The sequence below is a fragment of the Balaenoptera ricei genome, chromosome 15 (genome assembly GCF_028023285.1).
Source record: "Balaenoptera ricei isolate mBalRic1 chromosome 15, mBalRic1.hap2, whole genome shotgun sequence".
NCBI lineage: Eukaryota > Metazoa > Chordata > Mammalia > Artiodactyla > Balaenopteridae > Balaenoptera > Balaenoptera ricei.
The window spans coordinates 23,549,205-23,575,671 of record NC_082653.1 but is presented as its reverse complement, the minus strand read 5'-3'; the positions used below and the strand labels follow the sequence as shown (position 1 = coordinate 23,575,671).

The 26,467-nt window shown below is 47.1% G+C and overlaps 1 protein-coding gene across 4 annotated transcripts in view; it reads left to right on the top strand.

Annotated features, from left to right (window-relative positions):
* Positions 1-11,219: 11,219 nt before the first annotated feature.
* EPB41L1 (erythrocyte membrane protein band 4.1 like 1) overlaps positions 11,220-26,467 on the top strand; it is a 137,949-nt gene continuing 122,701 nt past the window's right edge. For 2 of the 4 annotated variants that reach the window (XM_059896681.1, XM_059896670.1), the window contains exon 1: positions 26,362-26,461. The gene's annotated coding sequence lies outside the window, so the exon portion shown is untranslated. Of the gene's footprint in view, positions 12,218-26,361; positions 26,462-26,467 lie in introns of those variants that run through there. The other 2 variants (XM_059896673.1, XM_059896672.1) reach the window with 2 other exon arrangements.

Below are 26,467 nucleotides of genomic sequence, written 5' to 3'. Positions count from 1 at the left end.
AACAAAATGAACATACAAAAAATGGTTTTGTATGAAAACGTCCAGGTATGAACACACTAGCATATTACCTTTTGCAATTCTTTCCCTCCCTCCTCCAAACCACTGAACAAGTATAGACAATAGTATACTGTTCAGAGAGGTGGTTTAACATTTAACATTCCCAAAGACAGTACTTCCTATGAATTTTAGCAAAAAGATATTTACAAAGTGATATTTTACTACCTCTACATTTAACATACGTTGGGCACTTCTAAACATCTAGATGGACTAGATGTTTCAAATAAGGACTTAATTTGTCCACTATATACAGAGCAGTATTGAACGAACTGCACACATGTAACAGTTATAATCTGAAAGTGTCTTCAAAATACCAGCACTCTAGCCATTCTAAGACCAACCCCCTTCTCTCTCTCCCCCGCCTCCAACCCAGAGGGCTATAATGCTCAAATTTTCAGAAGACAATCTTTCCTAGAAATTTTAACACAAAATGTACAAAATGTATTATTTACTAACTCTATTTTTGTCATACACTGGCAACCTCTTTAACATCTAGAAAGACTAGGTGTTGTAAATTAGGACTCATTTGTCCATTATATACACTATATACACAGCAAAGTGAAACAAAATGCAGGAACATAAAAAAGACAATGGTTAATCTTGCCTCACTATAAACACACTGGCACAGAGCTCTTTGCACTTCCTTCTCCTCTCCCCGACCTTGAACCAGTGCACAAACACAGTGCATACTGCGTACTGTTCAAAAAGGTGGTTTGGCCACCCCTCCCCCCCAAAACAACATTTCATACGAATTTTAACAAAAAGATATTTACAAAATGTCTTTTTACTACCTCTACTTTGAACATATATCAGGCACTTCAGAACATCTAGAAAGGCTAGATATTTCAAAAAAGTACTTATTGTCAACTACATTACAGTAGTAAGGAATAAAATGCACACACAAAACAATGGTTCTAATATGGAAAAGTCTTCTAACTGTGACCAGTCTGGCATAGAACCTTCTTTTCTTCCTCCTCAACGTCTGCCATTCCATGTCCTCTAACCCACTGGACAAACGTGGACCTCTGTGGCTCCTGATGTCGCCTCTAGAGGTGGTCAAACAACTCCATTTCGAAAAGTCATTTCCAGAAGACATTTCTTTTCTACGGTTTTTTTAAAGAAACAAATGGGCATTTACAAGACATGTGACTTTAACTCTATCATACGTCGGCAACCTCTTCACATCTAGAAGGCCTATATGTAGCGAAAAGTTTTCTTTCGAAAGGTTGAGGGGAAAGTTGAGAGCAGCTTTTTCATATTATATACACAGGCCTTCTATAAATGGCCAGTAAATCTTCCCAAAGGGTGGCGGGCACTTCCTATTGGCCGCATGTGGTACGTTATTCTACCATTTCTATCTTCCGACATCGAGGTCTTGGTAGAACGACGACCAACCGCCCGATAACCCGCTAACGTTCCACCCGTCGTCGACCGGGGCTCCGCTCACCTTCCGGGCCCGTTCAGGCCTTTGTCCGTAGTTGTCCGGACGAGGTGAGGTCTCGTCCAACTGGGACAGAGAGGTCACCTCAGGTCCCGGATCCGCGCGGGCTCCAAGGCCTAAGGGTGGCTGAGCTGGCGTCCACGCAGACCCCCCTTCCCGGGCCCTCGAAACTCTAAGGGCCCTCCGCGGCGTTCCAGTGGCCGCCATTCTTCTCGCCCTGCCACGCCCGACGCCCAAAGGCGCCACGTCCTCGGTGGCCTGCCGGAGGCTTTGCCTAACCCCTGCAGCGTGGGGTCAAGAGACCCGGCGGTGGGCGGGATCTGGGCTCCAAGGGGCCGCCGCCATTAGGTCGCGGACGTGGGGGTGGGGGAGAAGTTCGTTGCTGCTTCCAGGCTCGGGCCCTGCCAGTGGGCGGCTGCGGCGAGGGCTCTGGGACTCGGCAAGACACAGCCTGAGCCTGTCCCGGGGGCCCCCCAGTTCACCTGCCGACCGGAGGCCGGAGGGCCTGGAGGGCCCCGGGCTAGAAGGCCGCGATCCGCTTCTCACCGCGCTCTCTGCCGGAACTGACTTGGCAGTTCTCTTTGCTGGCTAGAGAAGAGAGGTGCCGGAAGTGCAAGCGCGCGGGACCCGCGAGCCAAGGTTCCGGGACTGAAACGTTCCGGCAGGGGGAAGGACGAGGGAGGTGTCACGTGAGGTCCGGACGCCCTCTTGGCTTGCCCTAACAAACGGTAATTTTTCAGAATTTCCCGAGCATGCGTATTTCTCCATTCCCTCACACCCCCACTGTTAAGACGCTGAAGCTCTTTACAATCTTTCATTCGTTCACTCATTTACCCCCTATTAATTGAGCACCTACTGTGTGCCACATAAGCCCTGGGGAATGCAGCAGTGAAGGGGGGCAAAAATTTCTGCCCCCTTGAAATTTACACTCTAGTAGGGAAAACAGACAACCCTTAAAATGTGTAAAAGGGCAGATGGTGAAAGTGCTATGCAAAAATAAAAGAAGGGGAATATGAGGTGTGAGTGTGGAATGTGGCCAGGTGACTTTTGACCAGACATACGGAGGTGAGGGAATGGAGCCATCCAAGGGGATGTCGGGTGGAAGAGCCTTTCTGGCAGAGGGAGCGGCCAGTGCTCAGGAACTGAAGTTGAGGCGTATGGGGCTGGCCTGATCGAGGGACAACAAACAGGCTGGAGCAGAGTAACCAGCAAGAGTGTAGACGTTAAACCACTCACATAATGCGAAAGACGGAAAAGGGAATTTGGTGTATTTTTCTGAGTGAAATGGGAGCCGTTGGAGGGCTTTGCCCTGCAGTATGGAGAAGAGCTGAAGTGGGACCCGAGGTAGAAGAAGCAGGGAGACCTGCTAATAGGCCATTGCTGTCAATGGGGTGAAACTGGATAGTGGCTTGTGCCAGGATGATGGCAGCAAAGATGGCAAAACAGTGATTAAATTCAGGATAAATGTAAGATCCAGCCTGCAGGTTGCTGATAGACCAGATGTGAAGTTGAAAGAGAGGAATCGAGGATGGCTCCAAGGCTTCTGGCCTGAGCAAATAAGGGAGGGAATTGCCATTAAGTGAGGTGGGAGAAACCATGGGAGGAGGGAGTTTTGGGGAGAATATCTTGACTTCAGCTTGGGGCATGGTAAGTTTGAGGTGTCCGTTTGACATTCAAGTGGAGATGTCAAGTAGATAGTTGTATTTGTGAGTCTGGCATTCAGGGGAGAGTTGGAGTTGGATATATACTTTTGGGAGTCATCAGAATACAGATCCCTTTAAAGCTATGAGGCTGCATGAGAGAACCAAGGGTGTATGCAAAGAGAGAGCGAGGTCTCAGGCCTGAGCTCTGGGGCACTGTAATGCGTAGAGATGAGGGCAATGAGAAAGAACCAGCAAAGGAGACTGAGGAGTGACCAGAGTGATAGGAGAACAACCTCAGAATGTGGTATCCTGGAAGTAAATGTGTTTCAAGGGAGACTGCTGATAGGTCATGTAAGATATGGTTGAGAAGTATACTTCTAGCTTTTATAACAAATGCCGTGAGGAACTTTCTTGTGGATTTTCAAACTTTGTGGAGGCTTTCTGATTTCCTTTGGATGCAATTCTAGAAATGTAAACAAGGATCAAAGCCTTGGTTCAGGCTTAAAACTTCTGATGCAGACCCAGACAGGATTCCCAGGAGGGAAATCCTACAGTCAGAAAGACCCCTCTGCTAGAAGGCAGGAAGCAGGAGTGGTGAGAAGGCCAGGAGCTCTGGGCACTGCGGCTCTAGTCCACAATGAGAAGACAAAGGCCTGAGCCATAGGAGTGGCTACCGGAGTAGAAAACAGGTGGGGTGAGGGTTTCTAGCTTTGCAAAGGAAGGCGCCCCTGAGCTCCATACCTGGAGAGAAGAGGGAGGAGGGGAAGGAGGAGCCACAGATCATAGGGTTTCAAACAAGGACTGGCTGGATTTGTGGATGATTGGAACAATAACCAAGACAAGAAGAAGGAAAGCCTCAGTGTGGAGTTCTTGGTCCCATTTCTGATGTCCCACCCTTCTGAGCAGCCAACAGCCTGGTATTGCTGGAACCTAAAGGTGATGATGGCAACCATGTACATATCCTACTTTCTACTTGATATCCCTAGTTGAATGTTCCAACAGTATTTTTTTTTTTTAAATTTTATCCATTCATTTCATTTATGGCTGTGTTGGGTCCTCGCCTCCGCGCGAGGGCCCTCTCCAGCTGTGGCAAGCGGGGGCCACTCTTCATCGCGGTGCGCGGGCCTCTCACTATCGCGGCCTCTCGTTGCGGAGCACAGGCTCCAGACGCGCAGGCTCAGCAATTGTGGCTCACGGGCCCAGCCGCTCCGCGGCATGTGGGATCCTCCCAGACCAGGGCTCGAACCCGTGTCCCCTGCACTGGCAGGCATACTCCCAACCACTGCGCCACCAGGGAAGCCCCCAACAGTATTTTAAACTCCTCTTGTGCAAAACAAAACTCTTGGGACTTTCCTGGTGGTCCAGTGTTTAAGACTCCGTGCTCGCAACGCAGGGGGCCCAGTTTCGATCCCTGGTCAGGGAACTAGATCCCACACGCCACAAAGAAGATCCCGCATGCCACAACTAAGACCCGGCACAGCCGAACAAACAAACAAACAAATAAATAGATAGATAAATAAATAAATATTTAAAAACAAAACGAAACAAAACTCTTGGTATCTCCCCAGAGCCTGCTCTTCTCCAAGTCAGTAAATGGTAGTATCATTCTCCCAGTTCCCCAATAAAAAAACTGGGCATCGTCCTTGATTCCACTCTCTCTCACTCCCTATCCGCCAACCATCACAAGTTCTGTCTACCTCCTAAATATATTTAAGGTACAGCCAATATCCTGTGCTGTCCAACATAGTAGCCACTAGCTACAGGAGGCTATTGTTTTTCTTTTTCTTTTTCTTTTTAAACATCTTTATTGAAGTATAATTGCTTTACAATGTTGTGTTAGTTTCTGCTGTATAACAAAGTGAATCAGCTATATGTATACATATATCCCCATATCCCCTCCCTCTTGCATCTCCCTCCCACCCTCCCTATCCCACCCCTCTAGGTGGTCACAAAGCACCGAGCTGATCTCCCTGTGCTATGTAGCTGCTTCCCACTCGCTCTCTATTTTACATTTAGTAGTGTATATATGTCAATGCTACTCTCTCACTTCATCCCAGCTTACCCTTCCCCCTCCCTGTGTCCTCAAGTCCATTCTCTACATCTGTGTCTTTATTCCTGTCCTGCCCCAGGTTCATCAGAACCTTTTTTTTTTTTTTTTTAAGATTCCATATATATGTGTTAGCATACGATATTTGTTTTTCTCTTTCTGATTTACTTCACTCTGTATGACAGACTCTAGGTCCATCTACCCAGTAGGCTATTTTTTAAAAATTGAAGTATAGTTGATTTATAATATTGTGTTAGTTTCAGGTGTACAGCAAAGTGATTCAGTTATATATTCATATTATTTGTATAGTTTCAGATTATTTTCCATTATAGGTTATTACAAGATATTGAATATTGTTTCCTGTGTTACACTGTAAATCCTTGTTGCTCATCTATTTTATGTATAGCAGTTTGTATCTGTTAATCCCATGCTCCTAATTTATCCCACCACCCCCTCCCTTTCCCCTTTGGTAACCATAAGTCTGTTTTCTATGTCTGTGAGTCTGTTTTTATTTTGTATATAGATTCATTTGTATTATTTTTTAGATTCCACATATAAGTGATACAATATTTGTCTTTCTCTGTCTGACTTACTTCACTTAGTATGATATTCTCTAGGTCCATCCATGTTGCCACAAATGGCAATATTTCATTTATTTTTATGGCTGAGTAATATTCCACTGTATATATCACACCTTCTTAAACCAATCGTCTGTTGATCGGCATTTGGGTTGTTTCCATGTCTTGGCTAGCGTAAATAGTGCTGCTATGAATATTGGGGTGCATGTATCTTTTCGAATTAGAGTTTTCCTCTTTTCCGGGTATATGCCCAGGAGTGGGATCGCTGGATCATATAGTAGCTCTATTTTTAGTTTTTAAAGGAAACTTCATACTGTTTTTCACAGTGGCTGCACCAATTTACACTCCCACCAGCAGTGTAGGAGGATTGCCTTTTCTCTACACCCTCTCCAGCATTTATTATTTGTAGACTTTTTAATGATGGCCATTCTGACGAGTGTGAGGTGATACCTCACTGTGGTTTTGATTTGCATTTCTCTAATAATTAGCGATGTTGAGCATCTTTTCATGTGCCTGTTGGCCATCTGTATGTCTTCTTTGGAGAAATGTCTATTTAGGTCTTCTGTCCATTTTTTTGATTGGGTTGTTTGTTTCTTTGTTATTGAGTTGTATGATTTGTTTGTATATTTTGGAAATTAACTACAGGAGGCTATTTAAATTTTAATTAATTAAAATGACATGAAATTAAGAATTCAATTCCTCAGCTGCACCAGCCACATTCTAAGTGCTCAAGAGCCACAGGTGGCTAGTGGCTACTGTATGAACACAGATATAGAACATTTCCACCATGCAAAAAGTCATAGACAGTGCTGATCTATAACCTAGTCTAAATCTTTATTTATTTATTTGGCTGCGCCGGGTCTTAGTTGCGCCTTGCAGGATCTTTTTGGTTGCGGCTTGTGGGCTCTTAGTTGTGGCATGCGGGATCTAGTTCCCTGACCAGGGATCGAACCCGGGCCCCCTGCATTGGGAGTGCGGAGCCTTACCCCCTGGGCCACCAGGGAAGTCCCTATCTTCCTTTTAGAGATGAGAGGCAATGTAACTTATCTAGTTCTTAGGAAGAACTAGGATTCTAACCTAGGTCATGTGACTCCAGAGCTCCCTGGGAAGGCACTATAGAGGGTTTAGAGGCCTGAGCACACACCAGCCTGCAGCCACCCACAGTTCAGACTAGAAGCAGGCAAATTAAAAAACTTCTTTCTTGAAGGGCTTTCTATTTCAGATCAGGCCAGAGATTCTGGAGCATCACTCCTTAACCAGGAGGTAGATTCAGGGCCTGGGTCAGGGCTCAGGATCGTGCAGAGTAGGGCAAGCTAAATACTCCAGTTCAATGCTGAGCATGCTCAGTGGGACTGGGGGACTGGTCTGCAGACCTCAGACAAGACTCTGAGCCAAGGGTGTACCGGGTCTGACCGCTGAGTCCGCCACGTCTTTCTGCCTATCTCAGATTAAGGATGAAACACGGGAAAAAAAGTAAAAATAACGAGCCTTCCTGGCACTTCTCCTCGGGAAACATCACATGTCAGGCCTGTGACACGGAACGTGTTTGTTAGGCCAACGGTTCCAAGCTCATTCGCAGGAATGGTGCCGAGCTGCAAGCCACCCACGCAGCTCGTTTGGGAAACAGTGCAGCATCCATCCGTCCCGGGCCTGGGCATGCGCAGTTCCACCGTTATCAACATCAGCACACATCTGCACTGAGACAGGTCTACCTGGCAGCAGGGCCCTGGGAATGGCTTGTGTGTGGGTGTGTCCCAGAGAAGCTGCTCATAGTCTCATCGTTATCATCACTGCCTGAATTTGGGACTTGGTTCTGCTTTAGTACAGATGTTTCTCAAATTTGAGTCATTCCCTAATCAGCTTAACAACTTCCTCCATACCGATGTACCATCAATACCAGTTTTTACTTAATAGCTCTCTGTGAATTGACTCACTTAGCACAACCAGCACTACATTAGCCTTGTCCTCAGTGGTATTTGTGAAATTGTCAATTTGACATGCAGGTTATGTTTTCCTAAGCTCTATTAAAGTAAATATACAACTCTTAAAAAAAGATCAGCTGAGTTCCACTTGAAATCATCTTAGTGCAACCAAGATGCAAAACGGTGTCAAAGGGACATAAGAGACATCCCAAAAGAGCTCCCAATGGCCAAAGCTGGAGCAATTTGAGCAACAAAAGAAATAACATAGTACCAGATTACAGCCCAAAGTATAAACTAAATATCCATGAGTCCATACGGATGTTAATGAATAATTGAATAAATATATAAATGGAGGAGGAGGGACAAATCTTCCTAATAGAAGAATTCCAAATAATTTATCTCCTCCAAGATGTGGAGCTTAATCCCCGCCTGAGAGTAGGCTGCCCTTAATGACTTGCTTTCAGAGAGTAGAAAGAGAGAAAAAACAAGTGACTTCACAGGAGAGAAACTTGGCAAACACTACCTTGGCCAGGTACTCAAGGTGATCAAGTCATATATTGATATCATGTACCCCTGACATGATGTCACGAAAAGGGCACTTTACTTCTGTGGTATCCTTCACCGAAACCAATGATCCCAGTCTAACCATGAGAAAACCATCAGAGAAACCCAAATTGAGGGACACTTTCTAAAACACCTAACCAGTACTCCTCAAAACTGTCAAGGTCATGAAAAACAAGGAAAGTCTGAGAAATTGTCCCAGGCCAGAGGAGACTAAGGGGACATGAAGACTAAATGTAATGTAATATGTTGGATGGGACCTTGGAACAGAAAATGGATGTTAGGGAGAAAGCTAGTAAAATCCAAATAAAGTGTAGAGTTTAGTTAATAGGAAGGTACCAAGGCTGGTTTCTCAGTTGTGACAAATGCATCATAGTCATGTAAGATGTTAGCAATATGGGAAACTGGGGGAGGAGTGTATGGGAACTCTCTGTGCTATGGGAAATCTCTGTACTCTGTAAATCAGAGATTTACATTTATTTTCTGTAAATATAAAATTATCTAAAAATAATTTTATTTTTTAATAAGGGGGGTTATGTATACAGTAGAGGTTTGGAGCATGAATTTTTGAAGACTTGTAGACCTGTGTATTTGTTTCCTGTGGCTGATGTAGCAAATTACCACAAAGCTGATACCTTAAAATAACAGAAATGTATTCTCTCATAGTTCTAGAGGCCAGAAGTTCAGAAGTAGTTTTACTGGGCTGAAATAAAGATGTTGAGAGGGCCATGTTCCCTCCAGAGGCTCTAAAGAAGAATCGTCCTTGCCACTTCCAGCTTGTGGCTGCCGGCATTCCTTGGCTTGTGGCCACATCACTGTGATCTCTGCCTCCGAGGTTGAATTGTCTCCTGCTGTTCTGTGTGTCTGTCTGCCTCTCTCTTTCTGCCTCCCTCTTACAAGGATATTTGTGATGGTATTTCGTGCCCAGTTGGATAATCCTGGATGATCTCCTCAACTCATCATCCTTAACTTAATCACATCTGTGAAGATTCTCTTCCCAAATAAATTAATATCTACAGGTTCCAGGGATTAGGTCTCTATATCTTTGGGAGGCCATTATTCAACCTACTACAGTCTGGCTGTGTGAAATTTAGGACTTCTGTAGTATCAATAAGCTTCCTCTAAATTTGAAAATAACAAAAATTATATAACTATTTTTAAACTGTTCATTTGGGTTTCACCTGAAATCATCTCAGTGCAACTGGTGGGACCAAGCAACACCTTGCAAAACAACTGTTGTAAGAGACTGGCCTTAGAAGTCAGAAAGACCTAAGTTCTAAATCTGACTCCATCATACACAAACTTGTGACCTTGGGTAAGTCAGCATACTTTTTGAAGGCATTCTCATCTTCTCTACAAGAGGAATGCTAAGCCCTGCCTAGAGGAATGCTGTCAGAACCCATAGACCATGTAGCAGATGTACAACACATATTCAGTCAACCTCCTCTTCATACCCCCTCCACTTTACAGAGTAAGTTACAGCTCACAAAATATTTTCTACATACAAAAACAAGTTTAATTGCCATAATATTTCACCCTGTGAGATAAAGCCAAATATTCCTTCCCATTATACAGATGGAAGAACCGAGACTCAATGTTAATTGACTTACCAACATCATCCAGTTGTTAGAAGGCTAGAGAAAACAGGTGTCTGAGAACATGATGGACAGGAGTCAAGAGGCAGTGCCCCCTTTAGATGGGGAGAGTTTGCCAATCTAGTCACTTGACTTGTTTTCATGACCTTCATTACCTTTCTGGCCCTTGTAGGCATTTGCGTTTATGACCCATGATGTGTTTCTAACTCCTGGCTCACATTGCTGGAATTTGTTCAAAGATCTTTCAACTTGAACCCCTGAGGGGCCATGCTCATAGGGTTCCCCACTGACAGCTTTCAGTGGCCTCTTGGCCCTGGCTTCTTTCATCTCACAGGCTTTCCCTTCTCTGAACTCTGTGAGACAGACCCATAGTTTGTCCCCTGGTTGGGCCAGGTTCCTGGTTTTGATAGCTCCTTATTCTCAGTCCTTAAAGCAGAGACGCAAACAGGAGCCTCACGCACAGGGTTGGGCATTCTGAAACAGACCAGGGAGGCCTGCTGAAGGGAACTCATGCTCTGCCCTTGGAGGTCACAAGGAAAGGGCCAGAGGGTGTGTTGAGGGCCCAGGAGCGAATGTCAGGAGTTAGGCTGCCTGGGCTCCAATCCTGGCTCACCCCACAGCCCGCTGACCCTGGTCAAGTTACCAACCCTTCTGTGCTTCAGTTTCCCATACGTAAAAAGGAAATCATCATTATTTCCCTCAAAGGAAAATTGTGAGGCTCAAGTGAATTACTGTACACGAAGCTGTTACTACAGAGCTTGGTACAAGGCGAGTGTTCGCCCTAGTCATTATTAAGCCCAAAGAACCCTAGAAGCCTTTTTGCATGGGCTGTTCTCTCTTCTCGATACGGGGGCACCCTACGCCTGGGGAAATCTGATTCCTCCTAAAGGAGAGCGCAGGGTTCTGGAGAGGAGCAAGGGATCCAGAGGTTCTGGGTCTCTGTCACTGTGTAGCTTGACGTGCGTCGTCGTTCCTGGTCTCCCAATCAGCCTCATCTGTACAAGGGGACGACAAAAGCGCGAGCCGCAGCCTCTGCCGCCGTGCGGAGGGCAGCCTGCCCGACCCCGCCGCCCCTCCACTACACCGCCGGGACCTCCACTCCGCAGGCGCGGGGGTCGGGGGTGGGGGACCCCGGGGGCTGGGAAGGAGCGACTCCGGCCGAGTCCGAAGCTGCCATGGCAACGTCCGAAGGCTGCCGGGAGGGGAGTGGACGGGCGGTCCTGTGAAAGAACGAGGCCCCACCCCCAAGGAGGCCCCGCCCCCAACAAGGCTCCGCCTAGAAGGAGGTCCCGGGCCTCAGTCCCTGGCTACTGTGGCCTCCGGGACGCTCTGATTCCATCATTGCCTGACAGATTGCCTCTGACTGGCCGACTGTGTCTCAGTGACCACAGACGCCATCACTGCCTGATAATCCGTGTCTGTCTGGCTGTGTCGGACTGAACACAGATTTCATGGATGCCTGGTGGACCAAGACCGCGTGATATGTCTGCCTGACCGCAGTTGACTGACTGACTGACTGCCCTATCTGGCTGATGGCATCTGGGCCTGATGGGGCGTGTCTGACTGAGTCGATCTGCTTCGGACTGACCGGACTCCACCGGTGCTCGACAAGCTGTATCTGACTGACCGAGGCCCTCTGTGACTGACTGACCAGTTCAGTGATACCTCTGTGCCAGCGTTTTGACCCCAACTCTGCTGAGTGGGCTAAGCAGACAGCCTGATCAGCTGATTCTCACTACGGCCGGGCCCGCGCGTCTGCCCGAGTCCCCTGACTGGCTGGCTGACGAGCTGGCTGGCTACCCTGACTGCGCTGGCCTCATTACAGCCTCTGTGCCTGGTGGGGCCCTCCTGACTGGCCATCTGACAGGTGGGATCAGCCCGCCTGATGGGCGGACCGACCGCATCTGCCAGCCTGCGGTGGCGGAGGCTGCGGCTGGCTGGTTCTGGCTGCCCGTCCGAGTCTAACTGGATCTCCGGCACCGGGTTCTGAATGACGGAGTCCGCCTGACTGTCCCTTCCTGACCACCTCTGCCTGGCTCAGCTCGATGGACAGCGTCTGTGTCTGGCTACACCTGCCTGACGGCCGCCTCCTCTACATTCAATAATGTCAGTTGAGTCAGATTGCTGCCTGAAGTACAGCTGACTAACTGAATCTGACTTGGCCCCTGAAATTCTCTCCCCGATGACCTCCTTCTCTCCAGCTGCCCAACAAATGGCTTCTGAAGTGTTACTTGTCCAAGGGCCTGGGGCCTAGACATTTTCAGCTATAAGTCTGGCCTTGGGAGGGTCCATAACAAGGCCGCCATCAGGAAAGGGAACCCAGGATGGAGGCCCGTGGGAGAGGGAGGCAGCAGGAGCAGGATTCAAGACCAGGTAGGGAGCAGCTGGGAGACGCTGTCGGGGTCCTCAAGGCCCCGAGCTCAGGGATATAATTCTGTAACAGAGTCAGCACCTGGAGGAGGTGGGCTGGTGTGTGGCTGCCACAATGCATGACCCTGGCAACGTTGTTTCTTCCTGTTTGTGGGATGTTTCTGTCAGTGCCTTGCTGCTCTTGCAGCAAGAGCTCAGGTCTCCTCACAAACTCCCGAATTTAAATCTTTCCCATAGTGTGTGTGTGTGTGTGTGTGTGTGTACTGCCCACATCAACTGCATGGAATGGAAGAAGAGGCTGTGTACTAGAATAAGGGGAAAGGAAATACAGGGAATTAGATTAGAGGGAAGTAAAAAAAAAAAGCAAGCATGTCAAGTGCATGGGTGTGCTATGAATTATAGCTCTTGCTATTAATAATAATAAATGAGAGCACTGGACTAGCTTATCTCAATCGAGCTCTAGCGTTCTAAGATGCTGCCTTTTCTTTAATAACAGAGGTCTAGCAGCTTCATTGATTTCATTATAAGCCAAGGGAGGAATGGGAGGAAATAAACAGCTCTGCTCCCAAGGGCTCCGTCTTAGTTAGCTTGGGCTGCTATAACAAAATGCCATAGACTGAGTTCTTTTTTTTTTTTTTTTTTAATTATTATTTATTTATTTATTTTTGGCTGCGTTGAATCTTCTTTGCTGCGCGTGGGCTTTCTCTAGTTATGGCGAGCAGGGGCTGCTCATCGTTGCGGTGCGTGGGCTTCTCATTGCGGTGGCTTCTCTTGTTGCAGAGCACTGACTCTAGGAGCGCAGGCTTCAGTAGTTGTGGCACACGGGCTTAGTTGCTCCGTGGCATGTGGGATCTTCCCGGACCAAGGCTCAAACCCGTGTCTCCTGCATTGGCAGGCGGATTCTTAACCACTGCGCCACCAGGGAAGTCCCAGACTGAGTTCTTAAACAACACACATTTGTTTCTCAAAGTTCTGGAGGTTGGAGAGTTCAAGATCAAGGTGCAGGTGGATTTGGTTCCTGATGAGGCCCTTTTCCTGGCCTGCGGATAGCTGCCTTCTCACCGTGTCCTCACATGGTGGAGAAAGAGAGGGAGCTCTGGTCTCTTTCTCTTCTTATAAGGACCCTAATCCCATTGTGGGGACCCCACCTGCAAAACCTCCTCCACACCTAATTACCTCCCTAAGGTCCCACCTCCAAATATCATCACATCGGGGGTTAAGACTTCAACATATCAATTTGGGGCGGGGAGGAACACAAACATTCAGTCCATAGCAGGCTCTCACAACATGAAGCTGGATCTCAGCCAGTGTGGGCAGTGGAGCAGGGCAGGGGCTCTCAGGGGGCTGGGAAAAGAGACAGCAACAAGTTGCATGGAGTACTTATACCTCATTTACTTATTCATTCATTCAACAAGTTTTTTTTTTTTTTTTAATTTATTTATTTTTGGCTGTGTTGGGTCTTCGTTTCTGTGCGAGGGCTTTCTCTAGTTGTGGCAAGCGGGGGCCACTCTTCATCGCAGTGCGCGGGCCTCTCACTATCGCGGCCTCTCGTTGCGGAGCACAAGCTCCAGTTGTGCAGGCTCAGTAGTTGTGGCTCATGGGCCTAGTTGCTCCGCAGCATGTGGGATCTTCCCAGACCAGGGCTCGAACCCGTGTCCCCTCCATTGGCAGGCAGACTCTCAACCACTGCGCCACCAGGGAAGCCCTCAACAAGTATTTTTTGAATACTATGTGCCAGGAACTGTGCAGGGCCTTCAAAGAGCTTAGATAGATGGGCTCCAGGAATCCTTTCCTGTGCCTCTCAACTCTGGTCCTATCAAGGCCAGTTACTGAGTACCAATTGCTTTCTTTTTGGACAACGTGCACTGCTGAAGGTGGAAGAGCTATTGTAGTGCAGTGGTTCTCAAAGAGTGATCACCTAAGAACTTGTTAGAAATGCAAATTCTTGGGCTCCACCATAGATGAGCTGAATCAGAAACTATTAGTACTCTATGTTTTAACAAGCCCTCCCAGTGATGTTGATGTGTACTAAAGTTTCAGAACCACTAGTGGAATGACTGAGTGTGTTAGCTCTGGTGTCAGACTGTCCACATTGGAATCTCAGCTCTACTATGTAAGAGCTGTGTGACTTGTGCAAGTTAATGCATCTTTCTGTGCCTCAGTTTTCTCATTTGCATAATCAGTATAATTGCGATCACTTTAAACTCTTTTTGAGAGTATTAAGTCATATAAAGAAGTTAGCACATAATTTCAATTCTAGGAATGTATCCTGTAGACCTATTCCAGCATATGCTGAATGATGTATGTTCAGGATATTCATTGATGCATTGTTTATGATAGAAAAGAAACACCCTAAATATCTATCCATAGGGGAATGGTTTAATAAATCATGGTCCTGCCATACGAAGAATGAGGCAGCTCTTTATAGACTCATATGAAAAGATCTCCAGAATTTTCAAGTCAAAAAGCAAGGTACAGAACGGTGTGTTTAGTATGCTCCCAGTTGCATAAAGAAAAAGAATCTATAGAATCTTTAAAAATGCATGGATTATCTGTGAAAGCATACTCAGGGTACAGCGGGACAAGAAATGGGCGGCTGGAAAAAGGGGAAGGAAGGAAATTTATTTTTACCATACATATATCTTTTTATGACTTAAAATTTGCAGAATGTACATGCATTTTCTGTTCACACAAATGAAGTTTTTTTAAAAAGGAACTACTTAGCATAGTGCCTGGCAGCGATGGTGGTGGCATGACAGCTCTAAGCAGATGAATCATTGCAGAAATGCAGCCCAGAGGTGTCCAGGGTGTGGCCACGGCCTCTCCTCCCTTCATTTTCTATAGTCCATGTTGCCCCATTAGAGAATCCTTGCACTTTAGAGATGGAAAGGGCTTTAAGATTCTCTGGTATAATGCCGCGGAGCGGCTGGGCCTGTGAGCCGCAATTACTGAGCCTGTGCGTCTGGAGCCTGTGCTCCACAACAAGAGAGGCCGCGATAGTGAGAGGCCTGCGCACTGCGATGAGGGGTGGCCCCCGCTTGCCACAACTAGGGAAAGCCCTCGCACAGAAACGAACACCCAACACAGCCATAAATAAATAAAAAAAAATAAAAAATTAAAAAAAAAAAAAAAAAAAGATTCTCTGGTATAACGATTTTATTTTAAAGATGAAGAAACCAAGCCCCAAGAGAGGCCATAACCAGCCCAAGTTCTCCCAGAGGACTGAGGCTCAACCTGAGGCCTCTTTCGTAAGATCTTAAGACTAAGCTTTCAAAAATGCTGCTTTTAGAATCCCATCACCACTCTGCTTGGAAACCGTAAGGACTCCTCCACATGGCTGTTAAGACTAGTTGAGGTTTAGTTCCTAAGCGAACTTTCTAGCCTTATTTTCCACCTTCTCCTGTGTTAATTCTCTACCCTAGCCAAATAGGTCTCTTCATTTACCCCAAATACTGCTGCTTTCCCGCCACCACAACTTGCCAGTTCTGTGCTCTGTCTGAAATGCCTCTCTCCTTCCTGTCTGTTTGTGGAGATTCTACCTACGCCTACACACTGAGGCAGAATCACACCTAAATCACACTTCCTCTAGGAAGTCTTCCCTGATTACTCAAGCTCACGGAGCTCTCTTTTCCCTCTGAACTAATTTTAAAATTTCTTGTAAAACATCTACTTCTTAAGAGGGGAATAGGATGGTTCTCTGCTCCTTGAACAATGGGAAGTGGACTAAGATAGAGCCAGCTCCTTATCCTGACTCCATTTCTGGAGAAAAGTGGGTAAATGACCTTGGCCCTCCTTATCGTCTCAGGGAAGCCCTGGGTGAGGATGCCACTGAGCCAGCCCGGAGCCAGGACCCTGTCTGCAGAAACTGCTGGGCCTGTTCCTACCCTGATGTTTACTTGGCCAGGAGGCCCAGCGCGATGAAACCCGGCCCTGTTGCCGAGCACCTTGGGAGGCCTCCCTCCAGGGTCCCTCTGTGCTCAGACAGTGGCCCTTTGTGGAACAGAGGAGCAGGACTGAAAGTGGAGCCTCTGGAAACCCTTCCTCCTCACCCCACCCCCCTGCCACCCGCCCCCGGCAGTCATGGACCATCCTGCGCCTGGGTGGCCTCTGTGCAAGTCCACAGCTGGCGGAGTGAGGTAGGTCCTCCAGGCAGCCAGCTAGGCTGGAAGGGTGAGGAGGGGTCCCGCCAGGATGGCCTGCTGAAACAGAGGCTGCTTCTTTTTTTTTTTTTTTTTATAAATTTATTTATTTTATTTTATTTTATTTTATTTTATTTTATTTTATTTTATTTTATTTTTGGCTGCATTGGGTCTTGGTTGCTGCGCGCAGGCTTTTCTCTGGTTGCGGTGAGCTGGGGCTACTCTTCGCTGCGGTGTGCGGGCTCCTCATTGCGGTGGCTTCTCCTGTTGTGAAGCATGGGCTCTTGGTGCGTGGGCTTCAGTAGCTGTGGCACGCGGGCTCAGTAGTTGTGGCTCACGGGCTCTAGAGTGCAGGCTCAGTAGTTGTGGTGCACGGGCTTAGTTGCTCCGCGGCATGTGGGATCTTCCCAGACCAGGGCTCGAACCCGTGTCCCCTGCGTTGGCAGGCGGATTCTTAACCACTGCACCACCAGGGAAGCCCACAGAGGCTGCTTCTAATGGAGCTCTCCAAAGAGGAGACTGGTCCCCCTGTGGGCCAGAGTGACACTTTCACCATTCCCACCACTGCCAAATATGCCCCTAGGATTTAAGGCTGGCCCTCCCTTCTGATGTGGGTTGTCCCTTCTGCCCCTGTTTCACTGGAACCTATGCTTACTCGGGGGTGGGGTTTGGGGGGTGGGGGATGGGAGGGCAGATTGGGAATGCTTAGATGTCCTCCCAAAGCTGGTGGGTAGGAATCAAGGGGAGGGACTAGTGACCACAGGAAGGAAGGTCAAGTGTGGTATAGGTGAAAGTGCAATCACTGGCCGGGGGTCAGGAGGCCTAGGACTCTAGTTCCTGCTGAGCCACTGACTTGCTGGGTGACAATAGCTAGTTGCTTTCCTTTCCTGTGCCCCTGTGTCACTTTCCCAGCTGCAAACTTATGGAGGCAGAGTAGATGAATGTCAAGGACTTTTGCAGTTCTGGTGTTTCAAAATTCTGTGATCACAGGCAGGAAAAGGAAGAGCTGGGCGTGTGTTGGAGGTAGGTAACTGACACAGTACTCGCCGTGGATTCACCAGCAGTCGCTAAGCAGCCTCTTCTCTGCCTCCAGGATTCCTTCCCCCTCTCGTTTCCACCCCACTTTGAGGGCTTCTTGTGATGAGATCTAGAAGCTGTTTGATTTGGATTTGTTTTATCCCATATTTTGCCCCCAGAGGGAGGGGACTGTGCACAGAGCAGGAAGGGGGTCAGAAAATAAAAGAGAGAAGAAAAGTAAGAGGTAAGGGTGGTGGGATTTCCTTGGTGGCGCAGTGGTTAAGAATCTGCCTGCCAATGCAGGGGACACGGGTTCGAGCCCTGGTCCGTGAAGATCCCACATGCTGCGGAGCAATTAAGCCCATGCGCCACAACTACTGAGCCTGCGCTCTAGAGCCCATGAGCCACAACAACTGAGCCCATGCGCCGCAACTACTGAAGCCTGTGCGCCTAAAGCCTGTGCTCCGCAACAAAAGCCACTGCAATGAGAAGCCCGCACACCTCAACGAAGAGTAGACCCCGCTCACCACAACTGGAGAAAGCCCGCGCGCAGCAAGGAACACCCAACACAGCCAAAAATAAAATTAAAAAAATACAAAATAATAAATAAATAAAATTTAAAAATAAAAGAATGACATAGCCATAGGACATGACAAAAACTGGTTAGAACCAAGTAGGTCCAAGATGGTGGAAGATTCAACTTCCAGTAAACCTTGAGCCTCATTATATGCTCTTTGTAATATATTAGCATACTAAATGACACACCACTAGCACCATGACAGTTCTGAGGTTAACCATAAAAGGTCAAAACATGGGCCGTGGCCCAAATCGTGGAAATCTCCTGAAATAGTTGGAATAATCCTCCCACTCATTAGCCTATGAAATTACCCAGCCCATAAAAACTAACCACCCCATATTTTGGGGCCTCTTGTCTTCTGAGATGGCCCACACTCTGTGGAGTGTGTTTCTCTCTAAATAAATCCACTTCTTGGACTTCCCTGGTGGCGCAGTGGTTAAGAATCTGCCTGCCAAGGCAGGGAACACGGGTTTGATTCCTGGTCCAGGAATATCCCACATGCCTTGGAGCACCTAAGCCCGTGTGCCACACCTACTGAGCCTGTGCTCTAGAGCCCGTGCTCCGCAACAAGAGAAGTCACCATAATAAGTCCGTGCACCACAACGACACAACTAGAGAAAGCCTGTGCACAGCAACGAATACCCAGATCAGCCAAAAAAAAAAAAAAAAAAAAATCCACTTCTTACCTATCACTTTGTCTCTCACTGAATTCTTTCTGCGATGAGACATAAAGAACCTGAGCTTCATTGAGTCCAGAGACCAAGTGTGTGATCTCAATTAAGAGACGGTAGGTTGGGCTTCCTTGGTGGTGCAGTGGTTGAGAATCCATCTGCCAATGCAGGGGACACGGGTTTGAGCCTTGGTCCAGGAAGATCGCACATGCTGTGGAGCAACTAAGCCCACGAGCCACAACTACTGAGCCCGCATGCTGCAACTACTGAAGCCCATGTGCCTAGAGCCCGTGCTCCACAACAAGAGAAGCCACCACAAGAGAAGCCCGCGCACCACAGTGAAGAATAGCCCCCGCTCATCGCAATTAGAGAAAGCCTGTGCGCAGCGGCGAAGACCCAGCACAGCCAAAAATAAATAAATTAAATAAATAAATTTATATTAAAAAAAAAAAAGATGGTGGGTTCTGGCTGGGTTCGAGTCCCGGCCTATGGGTTCAAGTCCCATCTGAGTTGCATGGTTTCATAACCATATGAGTCAATTCCTTATAATAAATCTGTCTATCTCTCTATCTATTGATATAGATGTACATATATAGAATATATATCCTACTGGTTCTATTTCTATGGATAACCCAGAGTAATACAATTTGTGATTTTTATGTCTTGTTTAAGAAATTCTTCTGTATCCTGAAGTCCTAAATATGATTTTCTTTAGTTACTTCTAAAGATTTTAAGGTTTTGCTTTTCAAATTTAGGTCTTTAATCCAACAGGTTATTATTATGTATGCTATGAGGTAGGAATCTAATTTTATTTTTTTCCAAATGAATAACCAATTGTTCAGTATCACTTAAAAATAATCCATCTGTATTAATTTCCTAGGGCTGTCATAACAAATTACCACAAATTGGGTGGCTTAAAACAACAGAAATTTATTCTCTCACAGTTCAAGAGGCCAGAAGTCCAAAATCGAGGTGTGGACAGAATTGGTTCCTCATGGGGGGAGGGAGAAAATATCCATGCCTTTCTCCTAGCTTCAGGTGTTTGCCAGCAATCCTTGGTGTTCCTTGGCTTGTAGACACATCACAGTAGTCTCTGCCTCCATCTTCACATTGCCTTCTTTTTGTTTCTGTGTGTTTTCTTGTTTTCTTATATGGATAGCAGTCATTGGATTTAGGGCACACTCTAAAGCCAGGATGAGTTAATCTTGAGATCCTTGACTAATTACATCTGTAAAGATTCTATTTCCAATAAGGTCATATTCTTTTTTTTTTTTTTTGGCTGCATTGGGTCTTCATTGCTGCCCATGGGCTTTCTCTAGTTGCAGTGAGCAGGGGCTATGCTTCGTTGCGGTGCGCGGGCTTCTCATTGTGGTGGCTTCTCTTGTTGTGGAGTACGGGCTCTAGAGTGCAGGCTTCAGTAGTTGTGGAGCTCAGGCTTAGCTGCTCCGAGGCATGTGGGATCTTCCCGGACCAGGAATCGAACCTGTGTCCCCTGCATTGGCAGGCGGATTCTTAACCAGTGTGCCACCAGGAAGTCCCAAGGTCATATTCTGAGGTTCTAGGTAGAAATGAATTTTGGGGGTATACTATTCAACCTGTGACACCATCCTTTGCGAGCCTTTTGCAAATGTCATTTCTGTTGTATATCAAATGTCCATATATGTGTGGGCAGAGTGATCATTTTATAATGCAATTTCTGATGAAATGGTTATACTTTTTTCACAAGATCATCTTATTTAATCCTCACAACAGTTTTATGAGGTAAGTACTACTAAAATCACTAGGTTATGCTAAGTTATGATGTGACAACAAACAACCCCCAAATCTCAGTGGCTTACAACAAAGTTTTCTCCCTCAGATTACACATAGATAGCTGTGGGGGCAGCTGTGGGGGCAGCTGTGTGGCAGCTGTTTGTTGGCTGCAGCTCTGCTTTCTGTGTCTTTTCACTCTAAGGTCCAGGCTGAAGGCACAGCCCCCATCCAGGTCATGCCATTCCAGTGGCAGAGATTAAAGAGTTTATTTTAGACTAAAACATGCAATGGTTCTTCAAGTTTCTGCCTAGAACTGGCATGTATCTCTCCAGCTCAGATTCCACTGGCCAAAGTAAGTCATGTGATCAAGTCTGACATTGGTCTGGGGAAGTGTACTCCTCCCTCTGGAGTCACATGGCAACTAGCTAGAATGTGTAAGCTTACTGGGAAGCGGGAGAGCAAATAATAGGAGACAATGATATCTCTCCCAGAGGGGTTAAGTAACTTGCCCAAGGTCAAATAGCTGAGAAGGGACAGAGCCAGGATTCAAACTCAGGCAGTCTTTCTCAAAGCCATAGTGCACTCCATACCTCCCTATTGCCTGCTAGATGGTGTGCAAATACATCTAAGCTTTAGTGCTTCTGCCTGTGCATTCCTGCAGCCTGGAGTGCCCCTCTACCTCTGCATGTTCAACTTACCCTTTAAGACTCCACTCTGATCTCAACTCCTTTGTGAACTTCTCTCCTTGGAATTCATCACCATGTACCCCCATCACTCTTTATAAGTATATATTATTTTGTACTCACTGTCCTATCCCCTCTGAAGGGTGGGAATGCATTCTGATTTCTCACGTCTCCTCTGCCCCCAGGCCTTGCACAGTGTCCCCTAAATGTCTGCAGTATTTGGGGATGAGATGAGTAGGGGGGTGGCCCGAGCTGCAACTGGGCTGTGCTCCTGGGGATGAGAACACTTGGCCTACTTTTCCACCCTTCTAACCTAAGCTTAGCACCTGATGCTCCAGTGACTGGCAGGTCAGCTCTGCGTGACTCACTCTGTAAGCCTTCAGCACTGTCACCTCGAGGCCCTGGGCTGGGGTGTGTGTGTGCTGGTGGTGGTGAGTGAGGAGATGGGAGTTAACTTTTGCCTTTCAGAAATCCTTCCCTCCCCCTGCCCCAGGAAAAGGACAAGTAAAATGGTCTAGGCAAGTCCCTACCGATCAGGCCTAGGAAGACTGGGGAGGCCCTGGAAGGTGCAGGGAAGGAGGAAAGCACTGCTGGGTCATAGGAGAGGAACAGAGAACAAGAAAGAGTGTGAACTGCACGTTGAAAGCCTTTACTAACTTGTCCAAGTGACTTAATTTAAACTTTCCGAGCTTCCGTTTTCCCACCTGTAACCTGGAGACCGTACTGATCTTGCCCTCTTCCCTAAGCTGTTGTAAAAATACATAGTAAAATGCTAGAAGCCTCTAGGAATGCAGCCTTGACATCACACAGACCTGTATTGGAATCCCCCTCATAAACTATGCAACTGTGGGAAAATTGCGAATCTCCATGAGCCACGGTGTCCTCATCTATAGAATGGGGGTAATAACTAGAGCTACCTCCCAGGGTGAGAAAGCTATGTAAGTAAAGTGCTTAGCACATAGTGCTCAACAATATTGGCTGTTTTCATATGCGTTGATGATACTTATTATTTAAGGGAAGGACCACAACCGGTGTCATTTGGGAACGTTAAAAGGAGGGGAACAGAGCCTAACTTTTCCTAGAACTGATTGCTTCCTTTAGCCAAATATGAGGTGTGGCTCAAAGGAATGAGGAAGCAGTTCATGTGGTGACAGCACACAGCACGCTGCCTTCACAGATCTTGGGGGAGGAGTAGAGAGGTTAGCTGACGCTCCCCAAAGATCAGAGGTCCTTGTCCCCTGACCCCACCCCCTACACATGCAGTCCATTGACTCCTTCTTGTCCCCTCCTACCAATCTAGCCACCAAGTTCTGGGGAGGCAGCCTTTGTAATAATAATGATAGTATGAGACTAGTGATATTGTTCCTTTGAAGCATATAAAGGCTGTCTACTACATTGTCCCAGTTAGCCTTCATAATCTCTTTCCCATAAACAGAATCCAGAGTTAGCAGGGACTTGGAGATTATTCTGAATTTCACAGATGGGGAAACTGAAGTCCAGAGCAGGGAAGGGATTTACCCCATACCCCACAATAAGTTAATGGCAAAGGCAGGACTAAATCCTGTAGCTCCTGACTTCCAGCCCAGGGCCACTGCTTCTGTCACCACACACCTGTCCTTGGCTTTCCATTCCCACTGCCACCTAATCTATTCTGTTATCTTCTGGACCACTGCAATGGTTCCTAACTTGTCCTCCCTGCCTCTGGTCCCTTCATATCAATCTGTTCTATATATACAGCCAGGTAACTGTCTGGAAGCATGGCCTTGATCTTGTCTTTCCCCTCCTAATAGAACTTAATCATTTTTCGGTTTGAGGGGTCATCTGATTCCTAGTTCAGCCTCCAGTTGAAGACCCAATCTTTCTTTGAATACATTTATTGGCAGGGAGTTCATCACTACCAGGGTGGTCCATTGTTTTCTTGAATCGTGTTGACTGACAGAGATCTTTATAATAAGCTGAAGTTCTCCTCCTGGATGTCCACCCACCGGAGCTGAGTGGAATTCTTTCACATCCATTTGTCAGCAAATTTGTGTTTAATATGAGCCAGGTCCTGGGTGGATTAAGTGCTGAGGGGAACAGAAAGAGGAATTAGACATGGAGAGGGGGGCTTAGGGGTTCGCAGAGTTTTTTATTTTGTTTACTAGACCTAAATGATAAGAAACAAATCAAATCCCCTTTCTGTATGACAGCCCTTCAGATGTTTGGAGACAGCCACTATATCCTCCAGTGCTTTACCTTCTCAAGGATATTTAAATCATTCACCACACAACATGGCATCCAGGTCCTCAGCATTCTGGTCTCTTCTAGACTTGCTCCAGTGTGACAGTGTACTTACTCCTCAGAACGTGGGGCCCAGAGCTGAGCCCCGTGGTCCAGGTATGATCAGCTCAGGGCAGCATAGAACCCCTAACAGAGGCTAACACAGTTAGAACCACAGAGGTCTAGCCTTTTGTTTCTTTGATACAGTTTATCATGTTCACTCTCCTCCACTTCCTTTTTTTAAAAAAATTAATTAATTAATTATTGACTGTGTTGGGTCTTCACTGCTGTGCGTGGGCTGTCTCTAGTTGCCGAGCGGGGGCTACTCTTCATTGTGGTGCGCGGGCTTCTCGTTGTGGTGGCTTCTCGTTGCGGTGGCTTCTCTTGTTGCGGTGGCTTCTCTTGTTGCGGAGCACAGACTCTGCTCCGTGGCATGTGGGATCTTCCCAGACCAGGGGTTGAACCCGTGTCCCCTGCATTGGCAGGCGGATTCTTAACCACTGTGCCATCAGGGGAGTCCCTCCTCTTCTTCCTTTTTTCTTTCCTCCTTCCCTCCCTTCCTTCTTTCTTTTTTGGCAGCCACATTGCATTGTTGAGCTTGAGGTCAATTCAAACCTGTAAGTCATTTTCACCGAAACCGCTCTTCATCTAGATTCTTTCTACCCTGTATTTTGGGCACTTGTCCAATATGGCAGCCACTAGCCCCATGTGACAATTTACATTTAAAGTACTTAAAAAGAAAAAAAGAAAAAAAAAGTTAAAATTAAAATTTTAAAATTAATTGAAATTAAAATTTTAGTTTCTCAGTTGTAGGAGCTACATTTTAGGGGCTCAACAGCCACAGGTGGCTCGTGGCTACTACATCAGACAATGCCGATTTAGGACATTCCCATCATCACAGAAAGTTCTCTGTGGGACTGCTGTGGTTTGGACTGAAGGGCAGGAGTTTACATTTATCCCTTGTGGTACCTCATCTTGTTAGTTCCAGCTCAGCTCCAAGGCTGCCGAGATCTTTTGGAAACTAATTTTGGTTTCTGGAGTGTTTGAGGGCCCTCCCAACTTCCTGATGGCTGTAGATATGATTAGCATTTCATGCCTTCTTCTGCTTCATCTAAAACCACTGATAAAAGTGCCCAGCACGGTACTGCTGAACTGAATGAATAAGCATTTTCAGAACTCTAATGAAAAACTGATGAACTCATAAAAGTGCTAACAAAAGATCAAGATGAAAAAAAAAATTAATTACATGGGACTGAGTGAACTGATGAGGATGAGTATAATTTTTGTGACTTTCTGTCTGAATTAAAAAAAAAAAAAAAAAATTCCACAAGGACTCAGAGGCAAAGAATATACAAATCAATTTTCACTGCAAAGTAAAGGAGCTGTTACAGTGGAGGATTACTGGACTGAATGTCAATACTATGACATAGTATGAGTGTGTTTCATGTTTGGTAATTGCAATCATTGTTGCTTTTGTTGTGGTCATCCATGTACAATGCTTGGTGTCAGTCGATTTATCTCTTGTAAAAATAAAATACAGTGTGTGTGTGTGTGAAAAAAAAAAAAAAAAAAAAGTGCCCAGCACAGCAGAGAGAGGTGCAACCAAGCCCTGCACACGGCCCTCTGCACTCCAGCCTCAGTCATGCAATAGTTTAACAGATGAGTCTACATTCCAGGCCCTGTGTACTGGGTACCGGGTACACACAGCGAGACAGAAGATGGCACGTAAAGAGTCCTGCTGTGGTGGGTGCCCTAAGAATTCAAATGCCTTTGCCTCGCATTCAGGCCTGCTTCTGTCTGGTCTGTGGTAGTTAGTGCAGGCTTGGGAATCAGCTTCCTGGGTTTGGATCCTGGCTCTGCCACTTTATAAACTATGTAATGTCTTTGTGTTTCAGCTTCCTAAAAAATAACCTCCATCCCACAGTGTTGTTATAGGAGTAAATGAGTTAGTGCAACTGAAGCTCTTAGAACAGTGCCTGGAATACAGTAAGTGCTCTAAACACATTAGCTATGATTAGTTCTCATGATTAATTATAATTTTCCCCTGGACAAGCCATACTCAGTCCTGCTTTGGGGTCTCAGTGCCCTCACTTCTGCCCTCTTTTAGTTTGTGGAAGTCTTTCCAGGCCCAAACTAGGCCCGTCCTCCTTGATTTCTTATGTTCTTAGCTGCTCACCTGGCACTTAGTATCCTATACTGGAGGGGGGATCTCAGTGAAGAACTTGAATAATTGTTGGGCTTCATCTTGGTTCTGTGCTGCCTGCTGGAGAGACCTAGGACAAGCTTTCATCTATAAAATGGGGATGATCACAGCTGCCGCATAGGACCACGGTCAGGACTAAGTGAGACAAAGTAGGTGAGAGTTCCTGCGCTTAGTAGGCCTTTTCATCCAGTAAAACCTCTGAAAGTGCTTCTTCCACGTCTCTGTGTTTTATGTAGTATCTAACAAAGGAGGTCAGGCTCATTATTCCCTGCAGTTCTGGAGGGCCTGCCCCTGTCCCAGGAGCCCTGGGCAGGAATTCCCTGTTTCTTCTTCTATGTAATGTGGATATCTAATCTCTTCCCCACCTTCTCCTCGCTGCTATCTCGGGCTTGCTGACCTTGGGGTGGTTCCTCCCCCCAGAGCCTCAGTCTTTACTAGGACCTGAAGGAGCACCTATAAGGGCAGTGGTGATTTTAACTCTAATTTAGGAAAGCTCTTTACTTTGGGCGTGCCTGCGATTGTGGAGGGTGGGCGTCGGCGCCCAGAGCCAGGGTCCAGCCCTTGGGGATCCCCTCCCCAAGGGTCCAGAGGTATCGCCACCTGAGGGGGGGTTGGAATGCGCGGCGCGGTCTTCCTCGAGCTCGGGCCGCGGGAACAATGGGAGGGCGGCGGGGAGGCGGGTGGGCGTCGGCCAGGTCAGGGCTGGAGGTGGAGGAGGCCGGCGAGCTGGGCGCCGGGCCGTGGGGTTAGCCCGGGGCACCGGGCGGAGAGCCGACGCGTCTGGGCCAGGGAAAACCGAGGTTGGCGCTGGCGGGGACCAGGAGGAGGCGGGGGGCGGGGCCCGAGCCCACCGGGCTGGGACGGGAAGGGCGAGGGGGCCCGGGGTGGGGTCTCCTCTTCGTCGCCCCGCCGCTCGCCCCAGCCTCCGAGCTCCGCGGCGGCACAGGTAGGC